The sequence below is a fragment of the Rhamphochromis longiceps genome, linkage group LG4, assembly GCF_057381845.1.
Source record: "Rhamphochromis longiceps isolate RC_006_pf linkage group LG4, R_longiceps_female_GT1.1, whole genome shotgun sequence".
Lineage (NCBI taxonomy): Eukaryota > Metazoa > Chordata > Actinopteri > Cichliformes > Cichlidae > Rhamphochromis > Rhamphochromis longiceps.
Window position 1 is genome coordinate 36789481 of NC_140560.1, and position 15362 is coordinate 36804842.

Consider the following 15362-nt stretch of genomic DNA (forward strand, 5'->3'; position numbering starts at 1 on the left):
AAATAAAAGCTATACTATCCGCTTCTTCTGGGCTATATTCTCAGCAGCATATTAAACAGCTGTCTAAATGACTCGGCTAAAGTTAGTAGCATGCTTGCTTGTTTTTTTTCTGCTTCCACTTGTCTTTGCACTAGGATGATGTCGGCGTAAATGTGCAGTCATATTCGTTGTGTTCCCACTAGTGCTTTCAGGTTAATCTCGTTGAAATGACCTTAACGCCACAACACGGCAAATCTCCGTTAACGAGCTACCGCCGATCGCCCCGTGCATGGGGCTAGACGGCCAACACGTTAACGAGCTAACTGCGCTAACACACTAGTTCCCACCCATGTAATTGAGCATTGCATGGCACATCCAACATACTGTTTTACTTTAGTCCATGACTCGCTTACCTTCAGGGTCATACGTCACATGAAAACCAAAATAATTCCAAACGCCAGATCTGAATGAGGGTGGGGAGGTCCATGTTGTAAGGAGAGCTTAACTTCTGTCTCGCTAGCTTGCCCTGCGCTCTTCCTTCTGACGATGCTGTCTGTGTTGAGCGCTCAGTGAATCTGCGTTCGACTACTCCGCCTAGGCTGCACTGTCGCCCCTAGGCGGAGTAGTCGAACGCAGATTCACTGAGCGCTCAACACAGACAGCATCGTCAGAAGGAAAGTTGATAAAATAAATTACAAATGTTGTATTCTTCGATACATATGCGTACCGAACCGAAAGCACTGTATCGAACGGTTCAATATCGATATGAATATCGTTGCACCCCTAATATATATATATATATATATATATATATATATATATATATATATATATATATATATATATATATATATATATATATATATATGTTGTTGGAATGCTACTACGCAAGTAACCCCGGCGGAAGGGGCTACATGAATAGGATGAGGGACCTATGGATTCTTCGATACCCAACATCCACAATGACGGCGAAACAACTAGTAGCTCAGTGTTCCAACATTCGAAAGAAGGGACTGCTCTCACAGCTAGAGATTGACGAGGTACAACACAAATGCTACGGCAAGGAGGAGTCAGGACGCCAGGTCAGGGGGGAGATATCATCACCCCCACCCGAGATTGGGTACATAGCCCCAAGTGCGATAGGAGAAGGATCGTTGAGTGCGAGAGGAACTGACCTGAAAAATAGGATCATGGCCAAGCTTGAAACCTGGATCCCCCGTAGCCGGTTACCAAGATTACGTGAAGTACCCTCAGAAGGTCTGCTAGATGATGTTAATGCAGCACTACGGGCAATACCTACAACCACGATTACCGACACTAACAAGCTGATCTACAATACGGCAGCAGCGATCAGTGAGATGCTTGGCTACAAGTTGAACAGCCACAAGGGGCAGTACCCTCCATGGAGAAGGAGGCTAGAGGGCAAGATCAAAGTAGCACGGAGGGAGGTTAGCCAACTAACAGAGTTGCAGAAAGGTGCGACAAATAAGGTGCCTAAGAAATACAGCAAGCTGTCCATACCTGAGGCCTTGGAAACTGCCAAGCAAAGACTCACAGCCTTGGCCAGCCGCTTGAGGAGGTACACCAGAGAGATAGAAGGCAGGAGAATAAACCAGCTGTTCTCCACAGAACCAGCAAAGGTGTACTCTCAGTGGCAAGGGAACAATAAGAGAACAGCACCACCAAGGCTGGAGACGGAGCAATACTGGAAGAGCATATGGGAGAAGGACGCAACCCATAACGGCAATGCTCAGTGGCTAGTGGATCTGAGGGCAGACCACAGCGACCTCCCTGAACAGGGTCCAGTAACCATCACAGTGGCAGATATCCAAGAAAGGGTCTCCAGTATGAAGAGTTGGACAGCACCAGGGCCCGACATGGTTCACGCCTACTGGCTGAAGAAGCTGACTGCACTCCACGAGCGTCTGGCAGCACAAATGAACCAGCTGCTAGTTAACGAGAGACACCCGGAATGGCTAACTGAAGGCCGGACGGTCCTGATCCCCAAGGACCCCAAGAAGGGACCGGTCCCCTCCAACTACCGACCAATAACCTGCCTCAGTACTACATGGAAGCTCCTGTCAGGCATCATATCGGCTAAGATGAACAGGCACATGGGTCAATACATGAGCGGGACACAGAAAGGAATTGGCAAGAATACCAGAGGTGCAAAACACCAGCTACTGGTAGACAGAACAATCAGCCGAGACTGCAAGACCAGACTGACCAACCTGTGCACTGCCTGGATTGATTACAAGAAGGCCTATGACTCAATGCCCCACAGCTGGATACTGGAATGCCTAGAATTGTACAAGATCAATGGGACCCTAAGAGCCTTCATCAGGAACTCAATGGGGATGTGGCGTACAACACTAGAGGCCAACTCCAAGCCCATAGCACAAGTTACCATCAAGTGCGGGATCTACCAAGGAGATGCTCTGTCCCCACTGCTGTTCTGCATAGGCCTGAACCCCCTCAGTGAGATCATTAACAAGACTGGCTACGGATACCGACTATGGAACGGAGCAGTTGTCAGCCACCTCCTGTACATGGATGACATCAAGCTGTATGCCAAGAGTGAACGAGACATCGATTCACTGATCCACACTACCAGGCTATACAGCAATGACATTGGAATGTCGTTCGGACTGGAGAAGTGTAGTCGGATGGTAACAAAGAGAGGGAAGGTAGTCAGAACTGAGGGGATTGAACTACCAGAAGGCAACATTGCAGACATAGAGGACAGTTACAAGTACCTGGGGATCCCGCAGGCAAATGGGAACCATGAAGAGGCCGCTAGAAAGGCTGCAACCACCAAGTACCTGCAGAGGGTCAGGCAAGTCCTGAGGAGTCAGCTGAATGGTAAGAACAAGATCCGGGCCATCAACACATACGCCCTGCCCGTGATCAGGTACCCTGCTGGGGTAATAGGCTGGCCAAAGGAGGAGATAGAAGCCACTGACATAAAGACAAGAAAGCTCCTGACCATGCATGGAGGGTTTCACCCCAAGTCCAGCACCCTGAGGCTGTACGCTAAGCGGAAGGAAGGGGGCCGGGGACTGGTGAGTGTCAGCACCACAGTCCAGGATGAGACAAGGAACATCCAAGAATACATTGGGAAGATGGCCCCAACTGACCGAGTGCTCAGTGAATACCTCAGGCAGCAGAAACCCAAGAAAGAGGAGGGAGACGAGGAACCATCATGGAAGGACAGGCCCCTGCATGGTATGTACCACCGGCAGATAGAGGAGGTGGCTGATATCCAGAAATCCTACCAGTGGCTGGACAAAGCTGGACTGAAAGACAGCACAGAGGCACTAATCATGGCAGCACAAGAACAAGCTCTGAGTACAAGATCCATAGAGGCTGGGGTCTATCACACCAGGCAAGACCCCAGGTGCAGGCTGTGTAAAGATGCCCCAGAGACAATCCAGCACATAACAGCAGGGTGCAAGATGCTAGCAGGCAAGGCATACATGGAACGCCATAACCAAGTGGCCGGCATAGTGTACAGGAACATCTGTGCCGAGTATAACCTAGAAGTCCCGAGGTCAAAATGGGAGATGCCCCCAAGGGTGGTGGAGAATGACCGAGCTAAGATCCTGTGGGACTTCCAGATACAGACGGACAAAATGGTGGTGGCTAACCAACCGGACATAGTGGTGGTAGACAAACAGAAGAAGACGGCCGTAGTGATCGATGTAGCGGTTCCGAATGACAGCAATATCAGGAAGAAGGAACACGAGAAGCTGGAGAAATACCAAGGGCTCAGAGAAGAGCTCGAGAGGATGTGGAGGGTGAAGGTAACGGTGGTCCCCGTGGTAATCGGAGCACTAGGTGCGGTGACTCCCAAGCTAGGCGAGTGGCTCCAGCAGATCCCGGGAATAACATCGGAGATCTCTGTCCAGAAGAGCGCAGTCCTGGGAACAGCTAAGATACTGCGCAGGACCCTCAAGCTCCCAGGCCTCTGGTAGAGGACCCGAGCTTGAAGGATAAACCGCCCGCAGGGGCGTGCTGGGTGTTTGGGTGTTTAGTTTTATATATATATATATATATATATATATATATATATATATATATATATATATATATAAAACCCTATGTCTTTCTTTGTTTTCGATACATATATTCATTGTGGGATGTTTTTTGGGGTTTTTTTTTTTAGATCATTGGGGAATTTTTCTGGGGAAAACCTGGTCTTGTTAGCAGACATGGCATCCATCCCACTTTGGATGGCGCAGCTCTCATTTCTAGAAATCTGGTCAGACCTGTTAAACCCTCAAAAACATGATTGTCCAGAGTTGGGACCAGGAAGCAGAGTTGCAGTCTTACATGCCTCTACTCCACTCCGTCTTATTAATCAACCACAGACCCTGACAGTGTGATGTAGAGGCTGTGTGTAGGCACCAGAGATGGGCAGTAACACGTTATGCGTTACTGTAATCCGATTACTTTTTTCAAGTAACGAGTAAAGTAAGGGATTACTATTGCAAAAACGGTAATTGGATTACTGTTACTTTCCCGTAGGAACGCTGCGTTACTGCGTTACTAAAGCCGTGATTTTTTTGCGAGAATGTCTCACGACAGTGACGTAAGCGAGTGCGACGTTCATGACAACAGCTGTGTGCAGATCAACAATGGAATATATATCGAGTGCAGAGAGAGTATGAGCGTGCAGCGTTTAAAGTGTGGAAGTACTGACCTTACTTTGAGTTTGATTCCATAAAAAGTGACAAAATCATTAGTGTCCGCTGTGCGTGGGAAGAAAACTTCTTTTTACAGCGAAAAAAACCCCTAAACTTCCAAACAAGCACTGAGTAGCTACGACGTAATGGGAAACTCACAGAGAAACTCACGGATTCTTCCACTGACCGCGGCACACCTGCACCAGGGTAAACCTCCGCCTACCCCACTCCTGCTTTACAGGTGAAAATAGAGCAACAGGACCGCTGAGTCTTTGACTTTATTTATTTTCTGCTGTGTTTTACTTGCATCTATTTGAAAGCGCGAGTGTAAACACACACAAAAATATATAAATATATATATATATATATATATTTTTTTTTTTTATGTGGTGGAATGTGCAGAAAATAGGTTTAAATATTAAACAAATTTCTTCCAGTCAGAGAATGTTGCATATAATAAAATTTTTGCTTGATGCATAAAGTTAAAAGATTAAAACTAATAAAACAAGTTTTAAAAACAGACTTTTCCATTTGATTACATGTTGTATGATGGATTATGCAGAAAAAGTAGAATTGGGCTGAAAGATCTATTGCTTTATCACCTGTTCAGGTTGTAAATTGTATTTTCAAAAAGTCACTAAGTAACTAAGTAATTAATTACTTTTGAAAATAAGTAATCAGTAAAGTAACGGGATTACTTTTTTGGGGAAGTAATCAGTAATTAATTACTGACTCTTGGTGTTCGCTGGCTCTGCGGTAGAGTATCACTTCCTGTTCCTGCTCAAACACAATGGTGTTTCTGAGTAGCTTATTTGCTTAGCAATTTAATTAACAACTTTTAAATACATTCTTCTTTCATAGTATAATCTTCACGTGCTTCATCCGAAGCACACTTTCTGTGTACTCACTACCTAATTTATAGCCAAAGTATTCACTCACTGTCTCTGTACTGTTTCGCTAGCGTAGCTTAGCTCGTAGCCGACTCGTTAGCAGCATGGCCTCTTCTGTCCCTGTCCCTCCTGCACTTTCTTGCTCATTGTGTCAGATGTTTAGTTACTCCTCGGCCTCCTTTAGCAGTAATGATATCTGTAACAAATGTAGCATATTTGCAGCTCTGGAGGCCAGGATTACTGAATTGGAGACTCGGCTTCGCACCCTTCATTCACCCATAGCTAGCCAGGCCCCTGTAGCTGGCGCAGCCGAAGATAGCATAGGCCCCGCTAGCTGTTCCCCGGCAGACCCCAAGCAGCTGGGGAAAGAGGGCGGCTGGGTGATGGTGAGGAGGAAGCATAGTCCTAAACAGAAGCCCCAGGTACACCACCAACCCGTTCATGTGTCTAACCGTTTTTCCCCACTTGGCGACACACCCGCCGGGGGTCAAACTCTGGTAATTGGTGATTCTGTTCTCAGACATGTGAAGCTGGAGACACCGGCAACCATAGTCAACTGTCTTCCAGGGGCCAGAGCAGGCGACATTGAAGGAAATTTAAAACTGCTGGCTAAGGGTAAACGTAAATTCAGTAAAATCATAATTCACGTCGGCAGTAATGACACCCGGTTACGCCAATCGGAGGTCACTAAAATCAATATTGAATCGGTGTGCAACTTTGCCAAAACAATGTCGGACTCTGTAGTTTTCTCTGGTCCCCTCCCCAATCAGACCAGGAGTGACATGTTTAGCCGCATGTTCTCCTTAAATTGCTGGCTGTCTGAGTGGTGTCCCAGAAACGATGTGGGCTTCATAGATAATTGGCAAACCTTCTGGAGGAAACCTGGTCTTGTTAGGAGAGACGGCATCCATCCCACTTTGGATGGAGCAGCTCTCATTTCTAGAAATATGGACAAATTTATTAAACCCCCCAAAATATGACTATCCAGAGTTGGGACCAGGAAGCAGAGTTGCAGTCTCTCTGCAGCTTCTCTCCTCCTGCTACCCCCCCAAAAACCCATCTCCATAGAGACTGTGTCAGCTTCCAAACAGACAAAAAACAAACTAAAAACCAGCAACAAACAACTTAAACATAAACAATCACAAAGAAAGAACAATACAGTATCCACATCTGAACCAAAGAGTAAAACAGTGAAATGTGGATTATTAAATATTAGGTCTCTCTCCTCCAAGTGTTTGCTTGTGTGTTTTTATGACCCTTTGATCAGCAGTACCACACACACACACACACACACACACACACACACACACACACACACACACACACACACACACACACACACACACACACACACACACACACACACAGTATTCTTTGTTCACATGTATACCTATGTGAGATGCTATATGTTAATGACCCTATGCATATTCATGTAACCACAATAAAAGGAGTGCTATGGGGAGCCTGGCTGAGAGTCTGATGGTGGTCAAGTGGAGGAACGACGCTTGGCTCCAGCCAGGTCTCCCTCATGCATGAGTAAACCAGAGAACTTTGGTGCCTTGTGTCTTGCTTTTTGCTGCGTAGCAGATTGTCCTTAACGTTCCAGCGGATGGGTTCAAGCTACAAACCTATCAGCAGCTATCTGAACGCTACCCCAACAGAGGTCAATCATCTTGTTAATAATTTCACCTCCTCACTACGTACGACTCTGGATACTGTAGCTCCTGTGAAAACTAAGGTCTCAAATCAGAAGTACCTGACTCCGTGGTATAATTCTCAAACACGTACCCTAAAGCAGATGACTCGTAATCTGGAGAGGAAATGGCGTGTCACAAATTTAGAGGATCATCATTTAGCCTGGAGAAATAGTTTGTTGCTTTATAAGAAAGCCCTCCGCAAAGCCAGAACATCTTACTATTCATCACTGATTGAAGAAAAGAAGAACAACCCCAGGTTTCTCTTCAGCTCTGTAGCCAGGCTGACAAAAAGTCAGAGCTCTTTTGAGCCAACCATCCCTTTAACGTTAATTAGTAATGACTTCATGAACTTCTTCACAAATAAATTTTTTATCATTAGAGAAAAAATTACCAGTAATCATCCCACAGATGTAATATTATCTACAGCTACTCTTAGTACCATTGATGTTAAGTTAGACTCTTTTTCTCCAATTGATCTTTCTGAGTTAACTTCAATAATTACTTCCTCCAAACCATCAACCTGTCTTTTAGACCCCATTCCTACAAAACTGCTCAAAGAAGTCCTGCCATTAATTAATTCTTCGATCTTAAATATGATCAACCTATCTCTAATAATCGGCTATGTACCACAGGCCTTCAAGCTGGCTGTAGTTAAACCTTTACTCAAAAAGCATCTCTAGACCCAGCAGTCTTAGGTTTCAGAGCTCATCACAGCACAGAAACAGCTTTAGTGAAGGTTACAAATGATCTTCTTATGGCCTCTGACAGTGGACTCATCTCTGTGCTTGTCCTGCTAGACCTCAGTGCAGCGTTCGATACTGTCGACCATAATATCCTATTAGAGCGATTAGAACATGCTGTAGGTATTACAGGTACTGCACTGCAGTGGTTTGTATCATATCTATCTAATAGACTCCAGTTTGTGCATGTAAATGGAGAGTCCTCTTCACACACTGAGGTTAATTATGGAGTTCCACAGGGTTCAGTGCTAGGACCAATTCTGTTTACATTATACATGCTTCCCTTAGGCAGCATCATTAGAAGACATAGCATACATTTACACTGCTATGCAGATGACACCCAGCTCTATCTGTCCATGAAGCCAGATAACACACACCAATGAGTTAAACTGCAGGAATGTCTTAAAGACATAAAGACCTGGATGGCCGCTAACTTTCTGCTTCTTAATTCAGATCAAACTGAGGTTATTGTATTCGGCCCTGAAAATCTTAGAAATATGGTATCTAACCAGATTCTTACTCTGGATGGCATTACCTTGGCCTCCAGTAACGCTGTGAGGAACCTTGGAGTCATTTTTGACCAGGACATGTCCTTCAACGCACATATTAAACAAATATGTAAGACTGCTTTCTTCCATTTGTGCAACATCTCTAAAATTAGAAATATCCTGTCTCAGAGTGACGCTGAAAAACTAGTTCATGCATTTATTACTTCCAGGCTGGACGACTGTAATTCATTATTATCAGGAAGTCCTAAAAACTCCCTGAAAAGCCTTCAGCTGATCCAAAATGCTGCAGCAAGAGTCCTGACAGGGACTAGAAAGAGAGAGCAGATTTCTCCTGTTTTGGCTTCCTGTTAAATCCAGAATTCAAAATCCTGCTCCTCACATACAAGGTCTTAAATAATCAGGCCCCATCTTATCTTAATGACCTTGTAGTACCATATCACCCTATTAGAGCACTTCGCTCTCGCTCTGCAGGCCTACTTGTTGTTCCTAGAGTATTTAAAAGTAGAATGGGAGGCAGAGCCTTCAGTTTTCAGGCCCCTCTTCTGTGGAACCAGCTTCCAGTTTGGATTCAGGAGACAGACACTATCTCTACTTTCAAGATTAGGCTTCAAACTTTCCTTTTTGCTAAAGCATATAGTTAGGGTCAAGACTGGGCCAAGAAACATCTCAAGACTGGTTTTTCTAAGGTTTTATGGACTGATGAAATGAGAGTGAGTCTTGATGGGCCAGATGGATGGGCCCGTGGCTGGATTGGTAAAGGGCAGAGAGCTCCAGTCCGACTCAAGACGCCAGCAAGGTGGAGGTGGAGTACTGGTTTGGGCTGGTATCATCAAAGATGAGCTTGTGGGGCCTTTTCGGGTTGAGGATGGAGTCAAGCTCAACTCCCAGTCCTACTGCCAGTTTCTGGAAGACACCTTCTTCAAGCAATGGTACAGGAAGAAGTCTGCATCCTTCAAGAAAAACATGATTTTCATGCAGGACAATGCTCCATCACACGCGTCCAAGTACTCCACAGCGTGGCTGGCAAGAAAGGGTATAAAAGAAGAAAAACTAATGACATGGCCTCCTTGTTCACCTGATCTGAACCCCATTGAGAACCTGTGGTCCATCATCAAATGTGAGATTTACAAGGAGGGAAAACAGTACACCTCTCTGAACAGTGTCTGGGAGGCTGTGGTTGCTGCTGCACGCAATGTTGATGGTGAACAGATCAAAACACTGACAGAATCCATGGATGGCAGGCTTTTGAGTGTCCTTGCAAAGAAAGGTGGCTATATTGGTCGCTGATTTGTTTTTGTTTTGTTTTTGAATGTCAGAAATGTATATTTGTGAATGTGGAGATGTTATATTGGTGTCACTGGTAAAAATAAATAATTGAAATGGGTATATATTTGTTTTTGTTAAGTTGCCTAATAATTATGCACAGTAATAGTCACCTGCACACACAGATATCCCCCTAAAATAGCTCAAACTAAAAACAAACTAAAAACTACTTCCAAAAACATTCAGCTTTGATATTAATGAGTTTCTTGGGCTCATTGAGAACCTGGTTGTTGTTCAATAATAACATTATTCCTCAAAAATACAACTTGCCTAATAATTCTGCACTCCCTGTACATGCTGATAAATAAACTGTAGGCAGAACAAACCTGTCGTTACAGGTAAGTTTACAGGTGACTTTCTACCTCAATAATGGTAGAGAGGACAGCTTTTGTACCCGAGCTATCGGAAGAGCGTTCCCAACAGCTTGAACCAGTCTGATGACTCGTGTTTCTGAAACACTCAGCTCGTCTGGCACCAACAACAATGCCACGTTCAAATTTAAATCACCTTTCTTCCTCATTCTGATGCTCAGTTTCAACCTCAGAAGGTCATCTTCATATATCTGCATACCTAAATGCATTGAACTGCAACCATGCGACTGTCTGTCGTAACAGGCAGCTGAACAGGTGTACCTAAAAGTGTCATAAACACTGTTATCCTGATCTGCTGGAGCCTGTAAAGTACAGTACTGTGATAACAAAGGTGTGTTGCGTTTTCATAGCACAAAGCAGCAATGTGTCGTTGAAATACTCAAAGTGCTCAACACATGTGTTTGCATTTCTCCACAGAAACTGAGACACAGCTTGTACTACCCCCCAAAATAATTATTAAACAGAAAAATGCACCAAGTTTAACAAGAACCTTTTTTCTTGTTTCAGCTGTGTCAAACTGAGCGTGTGCAGAGGCTTTAATAACCTGCCAGCTGTCGTGCTAGGATCATTTAGCATGATTTTTTTCAAATCATCTATCATCTCATTTAACCAGTGGATGTTTTCTTACTTTCAGTGCTGCCAACATGAATTTGCACTTTTGCATACACCCATTCAACTCTTGAACTCTATTGTGCTTTTAATCTGTTACTGGCAGATCCAGTTTGTCACTCCACAAAAAAACTCATTGTCACAGTCTGGCAGAGGCAGACTGTATGTATTATGAAAAGGACCTAAAATGCGGACACCATGAAACAAAAACTTAAATGTTAACAGAAAGCGAGCTGTTTATTAAGGCTGGTGAAAACATTACAAAACAAAAGGCAGAGGAGAAGCTAAACAATAACCTAAACTGGGAGAGCTAAGATAACATAGAAACCCAAAACATGAACCCTAACATGGACACAAAAATACCTAGAGCACAGAACCTGGAAGCATGACACAAAGGACAACAAACGACCTGACAATGACACACTGAAAACAGAGGACTTAAATACACAGGAGGTGATTAGGGGAAGTGGGAACACATGGAGGAACAGCTGACTTACATGAGCCTAATGACAGGACAAGGGAAGTGAAACTAAATACAATGAACAAAGAACACACGACTCCTTCAAAATAAAACAGGAAACATGAGACAGACAGACACATACACTGATATGCACACACTCATCCCCCCTCCATTTCCAAATGCCTTCGACGCTTATTCCCTTCCGATGCTGCACCCTTTACCCCCCCGTTGCTTGTCATGTGTTTCTTTGGTGTATTAAGAGTTTTTTCATGTGCAGAGGTGTTTTTTTCTGTTCTCAAACTGATCTCCCTTTTTGTTTTGTCTGGACACTAGACGTCGCACAGCTTCATCATGCAGCTCTTCAGAGCGGTACCGGGCTGATTTGGCTCCTCTGCTACAATAAAATTTGCTTTCACAACAGCTTCACTTTGTGATTTACCAGTTTACCAGCAATGTAAACTGCTGGTAAACTGTTTACCAGCAATGTCTGTAAACATATATTCAGTCTCCCACCGGTGCTGAAAGGCTCTGTTTTCAGAATCAACTTTTCTCTTCGCCATTGTGAGCAGCTAGCTTCGCAATAACTGAAGTTTGACTTGATTGATGCGGGAATGTTCCCAGGTAGCCTAGTGTTCGGCAAAGAAGGCTGCAGCACTGCATTATGGGATCTGTTGTTTGTGTGTTATTAGCACCGCATATTGCCGGGCCATACATAACAGTAATAAAAAATCTATATAAAATGATCTCGCAGGCCGGATATGAATGTATGCCGGGCCGTGTGTTGCCCACGAGCCTTGAGTTTGACACATGTGCTCTAGATGAAGACCCCGCTCAACCTCTCATTTGCATTCCTGAACAAAGGCAGCACCCTCCTGTAAAGCAGCAACCGGAGAAGATGAAATCCGAAATAACTTCGAAATAAATAACTTTGGTCTTCGTGTACAAGCTCTAGTTGGTTTGCTTAGCACCACGGGTGATCAAGGACGGACAGAACTAAATTGTGGCTCCTATGTTGATCGCCTGCTTGAACAGTTGCCTGCAGAGCATTGTAGTCGCTTTAAACGGCATGTTTATAGGAAACAAGGAGAAATGACGTATAACTTACCTTTCTTATCGTGGTTGCAAATGGAGTGCAGGTGTCAACCAAGAAAGGACAGTCCTGTTTCGTCCTTCAGCCAGCCACGAGCTGCCTATAAGTACACCTCTCCACTTGCAACAATATTACATGGGGCAAATACATCTGATGATCCTGTACAGGCAGCACAACCCATCCTAACGATTAAGGCTACATGTGCTGCTGCTCACCTGAACACCGCATCAGTAAGTGTCCTGAGTTTATTCACAAGACAAAGGATGAGAAAATAAACCGGGTAAAGAGGAACAAACGGTTTTGGCATTGTGCTAGGACTCATCAGGCTGCAAAGTGTGATCTGAGGAAAGCATGTGTCACCTGCATGGGACGACATCTACAGATCCTGTGCGAGGTAAATCAGAGACCTAGAACTGAAATTAATCCTGTAGTGAGGACGTTGTATTTTGATATACTGTTGACTGTCCTACTGTACTATTAAAAGTTGTGAAAGTGCTCCTGTGTAATGGCATATGACATATGCAGTATTTGATGATGGCTCCCAACGTACCATGCTTCTGACATCAGCAGCTCAGCCACCTAACTGGGAAAGCTGAGAATTTGTCACTTAGACCTGTCCGTCAACATGTTGAAACTATTCAGATTTTTTCTGTGAGTTTCAGGATCTCTTCCACTGCACACCCAGAGAAACACCCGTATTCTCTCTCCAAAGGAATTACAAACATCTTCAAGGCATCTCATTATCAGCTGTTAACAAAGCAGCTCGACTACTGCTCATAGGCTCAGATCATACTCGCCTCATCACGCCGACTGCACCAGTTAGCCATGGTCCATATGGCTCTTCTGCTGTGGTCAAAACCTGCTTAGGATGGACACTCCAAGGTCCGATCACAGACTTCCAATCACAGAGCAGTTCAGCGCAAGCCCAGTGTTTGTTCACATCTTTCAGTTCAGGTGTGCTCCAGCACAACCTTGTGTCCGCTATTGGCTCTGAGTCTGTTCAACCACCTCCTACTCTACCATCAACAGTTTCCACATCGTCGCCTGCAGTTCCACCATCACCAGCTCCACCGCCTGTGGCTGCCATTCCCCCACAGGTCAGTGAACCGCCCGGTCCTGCCTCTGCCAAGCCCCGTACACTGGGCCCTGCAAAACTGCCCGATGGTCTGCAGTTATGTACATGCGGCTGCATCCCACATGGTTGGCATTTGGACCAGCTTCATCGCCACCGCTGGCTACACGATCAGCCCCTGAACTGTTTGGCCTTATCAATTACACCTATCACATGATCTGTCTCCATCCAGAACAAACCAAAGAAGCTGCTGAGAAAAAGCTCTATCGCAAAATCTACTCCATGAGAAAAAAGGATGAGTTCAAGTGCTTCCTCACCTTTTCTCTCAGACACCACCGGAGGTAGGAAAAAAGAAAAGATGATAAGAGGGCAGAGCACATGTGGAAGAGCACATGTGGGTGAGCAAATGGTAAATGGCCTGTATTTATATAGCGCTTTTCTAGTCCCTAAGGACCCCAAAGCGCTTTACATATCCAGCCATCCACCCATTCACACACTGGTGATGGCAGCTACATTGTAGCCACAGCCACCCTGGGGCGCACTGACAGAGGCGAGGCTGCCGGACACTGGCGCCACCGGGCCCTCTGACCATCACCAGTAGGCAACGGGTGAAGTGTCTTTGCCCAAGGACACAACGGCCGAGACTGTCCAAGCCGGGGCTCGAACCGGCAACCTTCCGATTACAAGGCGAACTCCCAACTCTTGAGCCACGATCGCCCCGGGGTAGCTCACTGGAATGAGAGGGTGAGTGTATGCCGAATTTTTTTTGACTGTTGTTTCTCACACTAACTTTAACACGAGTGCCCCGGGATTAACCTGGAGGCTATTTTAGGGACTCTCTCCGTGAGTGACGTAGTTAAAGACTGTGCGAGTGGATGTGTTCAGACCTGATTTTAGATAAAATAAAGTATCATTCAAATTCCTCCGCTGTGCAAATTTGGAAAGAAATCTGAATCTTTATTATCTGAAGCATCAGGGAAAAAACCTGCACGCTCCACAGTGTGTGAAAGATGTCTGTGAGGTTGGTGTTCACTGAGTGACAGATTAGTATCAGACTAATGTCATTACACAGGAATGTTGACAGGTGAGATTCACCTGCTGATGTTCTGCCATTGTTCTTCCTGTACATGTCAGCTGAAGGTCTCATAGTGATCTGGGACTGTAAAGGACACAAAATGAAATGTCTCATGGAGGGGGGAGTCAGAGAGGCTGAGATGATCTGAGAGGAGGAGGGAGGGGGGATATACCGGACAGAGGACGATGAAGATGGAGCTGCCAGGCAGGAGGAGAAGAGATAGACGTGAGCGAAGAATCTTGGATGTAGTGAAGGAGGACATGTGGCGGGGTGGAGTGACAGAGGATGATGCTGGGATAGGAGGACAGGAGGAGGTGGAGGCAGATGATCTGCTGTGGTGACCTCTAAAGGGAGCAGGAGGAAGAAGACAACAGGTTTATAGTTTATGGGTTTATGACCAGTGACTCACGTGCGGGGTCCCTCAAGAGTCCAATCTTGGTCCACCTCTTTTTTTTCCTCTTAGAAGTAGAGGACACGCTTATGTTCCATCCATCTTATCCTTTTCAGGGTGACAGGGGCCTATCCCAGGGCTCCATGGTACACCTGGACAGGTCGCAGGCTGTTGCAGGACTAACACATAGAGACAGACAACCAGTCACACTCACATCTATGAGCAATGTAGAGTTACCAATTACAGCTTTTATTCACATGTCAGTCTAAAACAGCATCAGTGTTGAGAGTCCAGCTAACACAACTTTTAATACTCCTTTTCTATAAATTGATACGTTATCTTAAAATCCTGAAAGAGCCTCAGTTGTGCCAAAAGCCTGATTTAATGAGCAAAAATTTTGGTACACTGATGAACAGCTAGCTTACATCGTATTTCTGATTGTGCTGCTGAATAGTACTGAGCTTCTCAAGA